The following is a 12,366-nucleotide window of genomic DNA, read 5'->3' as shown; positions in this document are numbered from 1 at the left end:
GTGATTCTGGTGCACACCCATAAAACACCATGCGAATTGAAATAAGCCCTATCAAAGCTTATTCGTCTTCTTTCTACGCATATGGAAGCGAAAAGACGGTTTTGTGTTACTTGGGACTCATTACACATACTTTGCGATTTCTGGGTTAATGAGCATTAACACCACGGAACACGATTTGAAATAAGCGAAATCCAAAATTCTTCTTTCTATGTAGCTGGAACGCAAAAAAACCTGTTTGGGGAGGTTCAGGCTCATTACACTTCGCTTTTCTATTTGTGGGTGGAAAGAACATGGAAAGAACAATCCAAACTTTTTCGTCTGCTTTCTATTGACATGGAACCAAAACTCCTATGCTTGTTTACGGCTGTTAAGAAACATTTCACTCTGAGATTTTTGGGTGAATGTGCATTCTAACCCCAAAAACACCAATTTGCTACAAAACCAATGAGAGCTTTATCGTCCTTCTTTTTAAGTGGATCGAACCCAAAAAACCTTTTTGCTTTGGTTGGAGGTGATTCTGGTGCACACGCATAAAACACCATGCGAATTGAAATAAGCCCTATCAAAGCTTATTCGTCTTCTTTCTACGCATATGGAAGCGAAAAGACGGTTTTGTGTTACTTGGGACTCATTACACATACTTTGCGATTTCTGGGTTAATGAGCATTAACACCACGGAACACGATTTGAAATAAGCGAAATCCAAAATTCTTCTTTCTATGTAGCTGGAACGCAAAACAACCTGTTTGGGGAGGTTCAGGCTCATTACACTTCGCTATTTCTGGGTGGAAAGAACATGGAAAGAACAATCCAAACTTTTTCGTCTGCTTTCTATTGACATGGAACCAAAACTCCTATGCTTGTTTACGGCTGTTAAGAAACATTTCACTCTGAGATTTTTGGGTGAATGTGCATTCTAACCCCAAAAACACCAATTTGCTACAAAACCAATGAGAGCTTTATCGTCTTTCTTTTTAAGTGGATGGAACCCAAAACACCTTTTTGCTTTGGTTGGAGGTGATTCTGGTGCACACCCATAAAACACCATGCGAATTGAAATAAGCCCTATCAAAGCTTATTCGTCTTCTTTCTACGCATATGGAAGCGAAAAGACGGTTTTGTGTTACTTGGGACTCATTACACATACTTTGCGATTTCTGGGTTAATGAGCATTAACACCACGGAACACGATTTGAAATAAGCGAAATCCAAAATTCTTCTTTCTATGTAGCTGGAACGCAAAAAAACCTGTTTGGGGAGGTTCAGGCTCATTACACTTCGCTTTTCTATTTGTGGGTGGAAAGAACATGGAAAGAACAATCCAAACTTTTTCGTCTGCTTTCTATTGACATGGAACCAAAACTCCTATGCTTGTTTACGGCTGTTAAGAAACATTTCACTCTGAGATTTTTGGGTGAATGTGCATTCTAACCCCAAAAACACCAATTTGCTACAAAACCAATGAGAGCTTTATCGTCCTTCTTTTTAAGTGGATCGAACCCAAAAAACCTTTTTGCTTTGGTTGGAGGTGATTCTGGTGCACACGCATAAAACACCATGCGAATTGAAATAAGCCCTATCAAAGCTTATTCGTCTTCTTTCTACGCATATGGAAGCGAAAAGACGGTTTTGTGTTACTTGGGACTCATTACACATACTTTGCGATTTCTGGGTTAATGAGCATTAACACCACGGAACACGATTTGAAATAAGCGAAATCCAAAATTCTTCTTTCTATGTAGCTGGAACGCAAAACAACCTGTTTGGGGAGGTTCAGGCTCATTACACTTCGCTATTTCTGGGTGGAAAGAACATGGAAAGAACAATCCAAACTTTTTCGTCTGCTTTCTATTGACATGGAACCAAAACTCCTATGCTTGTTTACGGCTGTTAAGAAACATTTCACTCTGAGATTTTTGGGTGAATGTGCATTCTAACCCCAAAAACACCAATTTGCTACAAAACCAATGAGAGCTTTATCGTCTTTCTTTTTAAGTGGATGGAACCCAAAACACCTTTTTGCTTTGGTTGGAGGTGATTCTGGTGCACACCCATAAAACACCATGCGAATTGAAATAAGCCCTATCAAAGCTTATTCGTCTTCTTTCTACGCATATGGAAGCGAAAAGACGGTTTTGTGTTACTTGGGACTCATTACACATACTTTGCGATTTCTGGGTTAATGAGCATTAACACCACGGAACACGATTTGAAATAAGCGAAATCCAAAATTCTTCTTTCTATGTAGCTGGAACGCAAAAAAACCTGTTTGGGGAGGTTCAGGCTCATTACACTTCGCTTTTCTATTTGTGGGTGGAAAGAACATGGAAAGAACAATCCAAACTTTTTCGTCTGCTTTCTATTGACATGGAACCAAAACTCCTATGCTTGTTTACGGCTGTTAAGAAACATTTCACTCTGAGATTTTTGGGTGAATGTGCATTCTAACCCCAAAAACACCAATTTGCTACAAAACCAATGAGAGCTTTATCGTCCTTCTTTTTAAGTGGATCGAACCCAAAAAACCTTTTTGCTTTGGTTGGAGGTGATTCTGGTGCACACGCATAAAACACCATGCGAATTGAAATAAGCCCTATCAAAGCTTATTCGTCTTCTTTCTACGCATATGGAAGCGAAAAGACGGTTTTGTGTTACTTGGGACTCATTACACATACTTTGCGATTTCTGGGTTAATGAGCATTAACACCACGGAACACGATTTGAAATAAGCGAAATCCAAAATTCTTCTTTCTATGTAGCTGGAACGCAAAACAACCTGTTTGGGGAGGTTCAGGCTCATTACACTTCGCTATTTGTGGGTGGAAAGAACATGGAAAGAACAATCCAAACTTTTTCGTCTGCTTTCTATTGACATGGAACCAAAACTCCTATGCTTGTTTACGGCTGTTAAGAAACATTTCACTCTGAGATTTTTGGGTGAATGTGCATTCTAACCCCAAAAACACCAATTTGCTACAAAACCAATGAGAGCTTTATCGTCTTTCTTTTTAAGTGGATGGAACCCAAAACACCTTTTTGCTTTGGTTGGAGGTGATTCTGGTGCACACGCATAAAACACCATGCGAATTGAAATAAGCCCTATCAAAGCTTATTCGTCTTCTTTCTACGCATATGGAAGCGAAAAGACGGTTTTGTGTTACTTGGGACTCATTACACATACTTTGCGATTTCTGGGTTAATGAGCATTAACACCACGGAACACGATTTGAAATAAGCGAAATCCAAAATTCTTCTTTCTATGTAGCTGGAACGCAAAAAAACCTGTTTGGGGAGGTTCAGGCTCATTACACTTCGCTTTTCTATTTGTGGGTGGAAAGAACATGGAAAGAACAATCCAAACTTTTTCGTCTGCTTTCTATTGACATGGAACCAAAACTCCTATGCTTCTTTACGGCTGTTAAGAAACATTTCACTCTGAGATTTTTGGGTGAATGTGCATTCTAACCCCAAAAACACCAATTTGCTACAAAACCAATGAGAGCTTTATCGTCCTTCTTTTTAAGTGGATCGAACCCAAAAAACCTTTTTGCTTTGGTTGGAGGTGATTCTGGTGCACACGCATAAAACACCATGCGAATTGAAATAAGCCCTATCAAAGCTTATTCGTCTTCTTTCTACGCATATGGAAGCGAAAAGACGGTTTTGTGTTACTTGGGACTCATTACACATACTTTGCGATTTCTGGGTTAATGAGCATTAACACCACGGAACACGATTTGAAATAAGCGAAATCCAAAATTCTTCTTTCTATGTAGCTGGAACGCAAAACAACCTGTTTGGGGAGGTTCAGGCTCATTACACTTCGCTATTTGTGGGTGGAAAGAACATGGAAAGAACAATCCAAACTTTTTCGCCTGCTTTCTATTGACTTGGAACCAAAACACCTATGCTTGTTTACGGCTGTTAAGAAACATTTCACACTGAGATTTTTGGGTGAATGTGCATTCTAACCCCAAAAACACCAATTTGCAACAAAACCAATCAGAGCTTTATCGTCTTTCTTTTTAAGTGGATGGAACCCAAAACACCTTTTTGCTTTGGTTGGAGGTGATTCTGGTGCACAGGCATAAAACACCATGCGAATTGAAATAAGCCCTATCAAAGCTTATTCGTCTTCTTTCTACGCACATGGAAGCGAAAATACGGTTTTGTGTTATTTGGGACTCATTACATATACTTTGCGATTTCTGGGTTAATGAGCATTAACACCACGGAACACGATTTGAAATAAGCGAAATCCAAAATTCTTCTTTCTATGTAGCTGGAACGCAAAACAACCTGTTTGGGGAGGTTCAGGCTCATTACACTTCGCTATTTGTGGGTGGAAAGAACATGGAAAGAACAATCCAAACTTTTTCGTCTGCTTTCTATTGACATGGAACCAAAACACCTATGCTTCTTTACGGCTGTTAAGAAACATTTCACTCTGAGATTTTTGGGTGAATGTGCATTCTAACCCCAAAAACACCAATTTGCAACAAAACCAATCAGAGCTTTATCGTCTTTCTTTTTAAGTGGATGGAACCCAAAACACCTTTTTGCTTTGGTTGGAGGTGATTCTGGTGCACACCCATAAAACACCATGCGAATTGAAATAAGCCCTATCAAAGCTTATTCGTCTTTCTACGCATATGGAAGCGAAAAGACGGTTTTGTGTTACTTGGGACTCATTACACATACTTTGCGATTTCTGGGTTAATGAGCATTAACACCACGGAACACGATTTGAAATGAGCGAAATCCAAAATTCTTATTTCTGTGTAGCTGGAACGCAAAACAACCTGTTTGGGGAGGTTCAGGCTCATTACACTTCGCTATTTGTGGGTGGAAAGAACATGGAAAGAACAATCCAAACTTTTTCGTCTGCTTTCTATTGACATGGAACCAAAACACCTATGCTTGTTTACGGCTGTTAAGAAACATTTCACTGAGATTTTTGGGTGAATGTGCATTCTAACCCCAAAAACACCAATTTGCAACAAAACCAATCAGAGCTTTATCGTCTTCCTTTTTAAGTGGATGGAACCCAAAACACCTTTTTGCTTTGGTTGGAGCTGATTCTGGTGCACAGGCATAAAACACCATGCGAATTGAAATAAGCCCTATCAAAGCTTATTTGTCTTCTTTCTACGCATATGGAAGCGAAAAGATGGTTTTGTGTTATTTGGGACTCATTACACATAGTTCGCGATTTCTGGGTTAATGAGCATTAACACCACGGAACACGATTTGAAATAAGCGAAATCCAAAATTCTTCTTTCTATGTAGCTGGAACGCAAAACAACCTGTTTGGGGAGGTTCAGGCTCATTACACTTCGCTATTTGTGGGTGGAAAGAACATGGAAAGAACAATCCAAACTTTTTCGTCTGCTTTCTATTGACATGGAACCAAAACTCCTATGCTTGTTTACGGCTGTTAAGAAACATTTCACTCTGAGATTTTTGGGTGAATGTGCATTCTAACCCCAAAAACACCAATTTGCTACAAAACCAATGAGAACTTTATCGTCCTTCTTTTTAAGTGGATCGAACCCAAAAAACCTTTTTGCTTTGGTTGGAGGTGATTCTGGTGCACACGCATAAAACACCATGCGAATTGAAATAAGCCCTATCAAAGCTTATTCGTCTTCTTTCTACGCATATGGAAGCGAAAAGACGGTTTTGTGTTACTTGGGACTCATTACACATACTTTGCGATTTCTGGGTTAATGAGCATTAACACCACGCAACACGATTTGAAATAAGCGAAATCCAAAATTCTTCTTTCTATGTAGCTGGAACGCAAAACAACCTGTTTGGGGAGGTTCAGGCTCATTACACTTCGCTATTTGTGGGTGGAAAGAACATGGAAAGAACAATCCAAACTTTTTCGCCTGCTTTCTATTGACTTGGAACCAAAACACCTATGCTTGTTTACGGCTGTTAAGAAACATTTCACTCTGAGATTTTTGGGTGAATGTGCATTCTAACCCCAAAAACACCAATTTGCAACAAAACCAATCAGAGCTTTATCGTCTTTCTTTTTAAGTGGATGGAACCCAAAACACCTTTTTGCTTTGGTTGGAGGTGATTCTGGTGCACAGGCATAAAACACCATGCGAATTGAAATAAGCCCTATCATAGCTTATTCGTCTTCTTTCTACGCACATGGAAGCGAAAATACGGTTTTGTGTTATTTGGGACTCATTACATATACTTTGCGATTTCTGGGTTAATGAGCATTAACACCACGGAACACGATTTGAAATAAGCGAAAACCAAAATTCTTCTTTCTATGTAGCTGGAACGCAAAACAACCTGTTTGGGGAGGTTCAGGCTCATTACACTTCGCTATTTGTGGGTGGAAAGAACATGGAAAGAACAATCCAAACTTTTTCGTCTGCTTTCTATTGACATGGAACCAAAACACCTATGCTTCTTTACGGCTGTTAAGAAACATTTCACTCTGAGATTTTTGGGTGAATGTGCATTCTAACCCCAAAAACACCAATTTGCTACAAAACCAATGAGAGCTTTATCGTCCTTCTTTTTAAGTGGATCGAACCCAAAAAACCTTTTTGCTTTGGTTGGAGGTGATTCTGGTGCACACGCATAAAACACCATGCGAATTGAAATAAGCCCTATCAAAGCTTATTCGTCTTCTTTCTACGCATATGGAAGCGAAAAGACGGTTTTGTGTTACTTGGCACTCATTACACATACTTTGCGATTTCTGGGTTAATGAGCATTAACACCACGGAACACGATTTGAAATAAGCGAAATCCAAAATTCTTCTTTCTATGTAGCTGGAACGCAAAACAACCTGTTTGGGGAGGTTCAGGCTCATTACACTTCGCTATTTGTGGGTGGAAAGAACATGGAAAGAACAATCCAAACTTTTTCGCCTGCTTTCTATTGACTTGGAACCAAAACACCTATGCTTGTTTACGGCTGTTAAGAAACATTTCACACTGAGATTTTTGGGTGAATGTGCATTCTAACCCCAAAAACACCAATTTGCAACAAAACCAATCAGAGCTTTATCGTCTTTCTTTTTAAGTGGATGGAACCCAAAACACCTTTTTGCTTTGGTTGGAGGTGATTCTGGTGCACAGGCATAAAACACCATGCGAATTGAAATAAGCCCTATCAAAGCTTATTCGTCTTCTTTCTACGCACATGGAAGCGAAAATACGGTTTTGTGTTATTTGGGACTCATTACATATACTTTGCGATTTCTGGGTTAATGAGCATTAACACCACGGAACACGATTTGAAATAAGCGAAATCCAAAATTCTTCTTTCTATGTAGCTGGAACGCAAAACAACCTGTTTGGGGAGGTTCAGGCTCATTACACTTCGCTATTTGTGGGTGGAAAGAACATGGAAAGAACAATCCAAACTTTTTCGTCTGCTTTCTATTGACATGGAACCAAAACACCTATGCTTGTTTACGGCTGTTAAGAAACATTTCACTCTGAGATTTTTGGGTGAATGTGCATTCTAACCCCAAAAACACCAATTTGCAACAAAACCAATCAGAGCTTTATCGTCTTTCTTTTTAAGTGGATGGAACCCAAAAAACCTTTTTGCTTTGGTTGGAGGTGATTCTGGTGCACACCCATAAAACACCATGCGAATTGAAATACGCCCTATCAAAGCTTATTTGTCTTCTTTCTACGCATATGGAAGCGAAAAGACGGTTATGTGTTACTTGGGACATTACACATACTTTGCGATTTCTGGGTTAATGAGCATTAACACCACGGAACACGATTTGAAATAAGCGAAATCCAAAATTCTTCTTTCTATGTAGCTGGAACGCAAAACAACCTGTTTGGGGAGGTTCAGGCTCATTACACTTCGCTATTTGTGGGTGGAAAGAACATGGAAAGAACAATCCCAACTTTTTCGTCTGCTTTCTATTGACATGGAACCAAAACACCTATGCTTGTTTACGGCTGTTAAGAAACATTTCACACTGAGATTTTTGGGTGAATGTGCATTCTAACCCCAAAAACACCAATTTGCAACAAAACCAATCAGAACTTTATCGTCTTTCTTTTTAAGTGGATGGAACCCAAAACACCTTTTTGCTTTGGTTGGAGCTGATTATGGTGCACACGCATAAAACACCATGCGAATTGAAATAAGCCCTATCAAAGCTTATTCGTCTTCTTTCTACGCATATGGAAGCGAAAAGACGGTTTTGTGTTACTTGGGACTCATTACACATACTTTGCGATTTCTGGGTTAATGAGCATTAACACCACGGAACACGATTTGAAATAAGCGAAATCCAAAATTCTTCTTTCTATGTAGCTGGAACGCAAAACAACCTGTTTGGGGAGGTTCAGGCTCATTACACTTCGCTATTTGTGGGTGGAAAGAACATGGAAAGAACAATCCAAACTTTTTCGTCTGCTTTCTATTGACATGGAACCAAAACTCCTATGCTTGTTTACGGCTGTTAAGAAACATTTCACTCTGAGATTTTTGGGTGAATGTGCATTCTAACCCCAAAAACACCAATTTGCTACAAAACCAATGAGAGCTTTATCGTCTTTCTTTTTAAGTGGATGGAACCCAAAACACCTTTTTGCTTTGGTTGGAGGTGATTCTGGTGCACACGCATAAAACACCATGCGAATTGAAATAAGCCCTATCAAAGCTTATTCGTCTTCTTTCTACGCATATGGAAGCGAAAAGACGGTTTTGTGTTACTTGGGACTCATTACACATACTTTGCGATTTCTGGGTTAATGAGCATTAACACCACGGAACACGATTTGAAATAAGCGAAATCCAAAATTCTTCTTTCTATGTAGCTGGAACGCAAAACAACCTGTTTGGGGAGGTTCAGGCTCATTACACTTCGCTTTTCTATTTGTGGGTGGAAAGAACATGGAAAGAACAATCCAAACTTTTTCGTCTGCTTTCTATTGACATGGAACCAAAACTCCTATGCTTGTTTACGGCTGTTAAGAAACATTTCACTGAGATTTTTGGGTGAATGTGCATTCTAACCCCAAAAACACCAATTTGCAACAAAACCAATCAGAGCTTTATCGTCTTCCTTTTTAAGTGGATGGAACCCAAAACACCTTTTTGCTTTGGTTGGAGCTGATTCTGGTGCACAGGCATAAAACACCATGCGAATTGAAATAAGCCCTATCAAAGCTTATTTGTCTTCTTTCTACGCATATGGAAGCGAAAAGATGGTTTTGTGTTATTTGGGACTCATTACACATAGTTCGCGATTTCTGGGTTAATGAGCATTAACACCACGGAACACCATTTGAAATAAGCGAAATCCAAAATTCTTCTTTCTATGTAGCTGGAACGCAAAACAACCTGTTTGGGGAGGTTCAGGCTCATTACACTTCGCTATTTGTGGGTGGAAAGAACATGGAAAGAACAATCCAAACTTTTTCGTCTGCTTTCTATTGACATGGAACCAAAACTCCTATGCTTGTTTACGGCTGTTAAGAAACATTTCACTCTGAGATTTTTGGGTGAATGTGCATTCTAACCCCAAAAACACCAATTTGCTACAAAACCAATGAGAGCTTTATCGTCCTTCTTTTTAAGTGGATCGAACCCAAAAAACCTTTTTGCTTTGGTTGGAGGTGATTCTGGTGCACACGCATAAAACACCATGCGAATTGAAATAAGCCCTATCAAAGCTTATTCGTCTTCTTTCTACGCATATGGAAGCGAAAAGACGGTTTTGTGTTACTTGGCACTCATTACACATACTTTGCGATTTCTGGGTTAATGAGCATTAACACCACGGAACACGATTTGAAATAAGCGAAATCCAAAATTCTTCTTTCTATGTAGCTGGAACGCAAAACAACCTGTTTGGGGAGGTTCAGGCTCATTACACTTCGCTATTTGTGGGTGGAAAGAACATGGAAAGAACAATCCAAACTTTTTCGCCTGCTTTCTATTGACTTGGAACCAAAACACCTATGCTTGTTTACGGCTGTTAAGAAACATTTCACACTGAGATTTTTGGGTGAATGTGCATTCTAACCCCAAAAACACCAATTTGCAACAAAACCAATCAGAGCTTTATCGTCTTTCTTTTTAAGTGGATGGAACCCAAAACACCTTTTTGCTTTGGTTGGAGGTGATTCTGGTGCACAGGCATAAAACACCATGCGAATTGAAATAAGCCCTATCAAAGCTTATTCGTCTTCTTTCTACGCACATGGAAGCGAAAATACGGTTTTGTGTTATTTGGGACTCATTACATATACTTTGCGATTTCTGGGTTAATGAGCATTAACACCACGGAACACGATTTGAAATAAGCGAAATCCAAAATTCTTCTTTCTATGTAGCTGGAACGCAAAAAAACCTGTTTGGGGAGGTTCAGGCTCATTACACTTCGCTATTTGTGGGTGGAAAGAACATGGAAAGAACAATCCAAACTTTTTCGCCTGCTTTCTATTGACTTGGAACCAAAACACCTATGCTTGTTTACGGCTGTTAAGAAACATTTCACACTGAGATTTTTGGGTGAATGTGCATTCTAACCCCAAAAACACCAATTTGCAACAAAACCAATCAGAGCTTTATCGTCTTTCTTTTTAAGTGGATGGAACCCAAAACACCTTTTTGCTTTGGTTGGAGGTGATTCTGGTGCACAGGCATAAAACACCATGCGAATTGAAATAAGCCCTATCAAAGCTTATTCGTCTTCTTTCTACGCACATGGAAGCGAAAATACGGTTTTGTGTTATTTGGGACTCATTACATATACTTTGCGATTTCTGGGTTAATGAGCATTAACACCACGGAACACGATTTGAAATAAGCGAAATCCAAAATTCTTCTTTCTATGTAGCTGGAACGCAAAACAACCTGTTTGGGGAGGTTCAGGCTCATTACACTTCGCTATTTGTGGGTGGAAAGAACATGGAAAGAACAATCCAAACTTTTTCGTCTGCTTTCTATTGACATGGAACCAAAACACCTATGCTTGTTTACGGCTGTTAAGAAACATTTCACTCTGAGATTTTTGGGTGAATGTGCATTCTAACCCCAAAAACACCAATTTGCAACAAAACCAATCAGAGCTTTATCGTCTTTCTTTTTAAGTGGATGGAACCCAAAAAACCTTTTTGCTTAGGTTGGAGGTGATTCTGGTGCACACGCATAAAACACCATGCGAATTGAAATACGCCCTATCAAAGCTTATTTGTCTTCTTTCTACGCATATGGAAGCGAAAAGACGGTTATGTGTTACTTGGGACATTACACATACTTTGCGATTTCTGGGTTAATGAGCATTAACACCACGGAACACGATTTGAAATAAGCGAAATCCAAAATTCTTCTTTCTATGTAGCTGGAACGCAAAACAACCTGTTTGGGGAGGTTCAGGCTCATTACACTTCGCTATTTGTGGGTGGAAAGAACATGGAAAGAACAATCCAAACTTTTTCGTCTGCTTTCTATTGACATGGAACCAAAACACCTATGCTTGTTTACGGCTGTTAAGAAACATTTCACTCTGAGATTTTTGGGTGAATGTGCATTCTAACCCCAAAAACACCAATTTGCAACAAAACCAATCAGAGCTTTATCGTCTTTCTTTTTAAGTGGATGGAACCCAAAAAACCTTTTTGCTTTGGTTGGAGGTGATTCTGGTGCACACGCATAAAACACCATGCGAATTGAAATACGCCCTATCAAAGCTTATTTGTCTTCTTTCTACGCATATGGAAGCGAAAAGACGGTTATGTGTTACTTGGGACATTACACATACTTTGCGATTTCTGGGTTAATGAGCATTAACACCACGGAACACGATTTGAAATAAGCGAAATCCAAAATTCTTCTTTCTATGTAGCTGGAATGCAAAACAACCTGTTTGGGGAGGTTCAGGCTCATTACACTTCGCTATTTGTGGGTGGAAAGAACATGGAAAGAACAATCCAAACTTTTTCGTCTGCTTTCTATTGACATGGAACCAAAACACCTATGCTTGTTTACGGCTGTTAAGAAACATTTCACTCTGAGATTTTTGGGTGAATGTGCATTCTAACCCCAAAAACACCAATTTGCAACAAAACCAATCAGAGCTTTATCGTCTTTCTTTTTAAGTGGATGGAACCCAAAACACCTTTTTGCTTTGGTTGGAGGTGATTCTGGTGCACAGGCATAAAACACCATGCGAATTGAAATAAGCCCTATCAAAGCTTATTGGTCTTCTTTCTACGCATATGGAAGCGAAAAGACGGTTTTGTGTTACTTGGCACTCATTACACATACTTTGCGATTTCTGGGTTAATGAGCATTAACACCACGGAACACGATTTGAAATAAGCGAAATCCAAAATTCTTCTTTCTAT

The sequence above is a fragment of the Podarcis gaigeae genome, assembly GCF_964106915.1.
Source record: "Podarcis gaigeae genome assembly, chromosome: 2".
Classification (NCBI taxonomy): domain Eukaryota; kingdom Metazoa; phylum Chordata; class Lepidosauria; order Squamata; family Lacertidae; genus Podarcis; species Podarcis gaigeae.
Note: the sequence above shows the minus strand (reverse complement) of the source record.